General features: G+C 54.5%; 1 pseudogene; it reads right to left on the bottom strand.

Moving 5' to 3' along the window:
- Positions 1-245: 245 nt before the first annotated feature.
- Positions 246-450, bottom strand: LOC130277911 (U2 spliceosomal RNA; annotated as a pseudogene).
- Positions 451-1,116: the final 666 nt, after the last annotated feature.

Below are 1,116 nucleotides of genomic sequence, written 5' to 3'. Positions count from 1 at the left end.
GTGTACAAATAAAGACACAAACGTGGCACAGTGACAAGACATAAAAATAATTAATAAGTGGACGAGTGCAGATATACTGCCCGGTCATCCGGCCGGATCTATAAAAATTTCCCTGATCCTAACCAGGAGGCCGGGATACCAAGGGTGAGTGCCAAAGGTGAAGAGTAATGGTGCAGTGTCTTCACTCAGTGAGTTATAACACCCAGTGAGTTTTGGCACCTCAGGGTCACCACTCCCCGAGGCACATACATACCTCATGGCGAGACCCGGAGGAAACAGGTCACATCAGGGCCGCCGTCGAGCTGATTCCTCATAACCAGCCCCGGAACACCTGCCCCCTCCATGCAGCACCCATCCCCACCAGTCTCACACCAGCATTTCCCATCCACTGGCGGAAACTGATAAGAACAGATACTACACTTGATCTTAGCCAAAAGGCCAAGAGGGTATGATGTCCCCTTTCGACGAAGCTACTCAGGGACCGAAAGTGTTCCCGGCAAACAACTAGGCGTTAACAGTGGCGTTGCGACCCGGGTGCGGGGGGTGCGGCCCGCACCGGGTGACACCAACCTAATGGGGTGACACAAAGACGCTCCGCAACAACCCCCCCCCCCGGCATTCACCTGCGCTGTGTGCCCGTCAGCACCCCCCTGCCCTTCATCGCCGCTGTGCGCCCGTCAGCACCCCCCCTGCCCTTCATCGCCGCTGTGCGCCCGTCCGTCAGCACCACCGCATGGGACGTCAGTGACGTCACTCGCAGGGTGCCAGGAGAGAAGGAGCGCTGCGCTGGATGGGTGAGTGTGTGTATCTGTCTGTCGCTATCTCTGTCTGTGTGTGACTCTGTGTGTGTGTGTGTGTATGTGACTGTGTGTGACTCTGTGTGTGTGTGTGTATGTGACTGTGTGTGACTCTGTGTGTGTGTGTGTGTATGTATGTGACTGTGTGTGACTCTGTGTGTGTGTCTGTCTCTCTGTCTGTCGCTATCTCTGTCTGTGTATGATTCTGTGTGTGTGTGTGTGTATGTGACTGTGTGTGACTCTGTGTGTGTATGTATGTGACTGTGTGTGACTCTGTGTGTGTGTGTGTGTATGTGACTGTGTGTGTGTGAGTGTGTGT

The sequence above is a fragment of the Hyla sarda genome, chromosome 6 (genome assembly GCF_029499605.1).
Source record: "Hyla sarda isolate aHylSar1 chromosome 6, aHylSar1.hap1, whole genome shotgun sequence".
Classification (NCBI taxonomy): Eukaryota; Metazoa; Chordata; class Amphibia; order Anura; family Hylidae; genus Hyla; species Hyla sarda.
The sequence above is the reverse complement of the archived record's forward strand: the minus strand, read 5'-3'. Positions and strand labels throughout refer to the sequence as shown.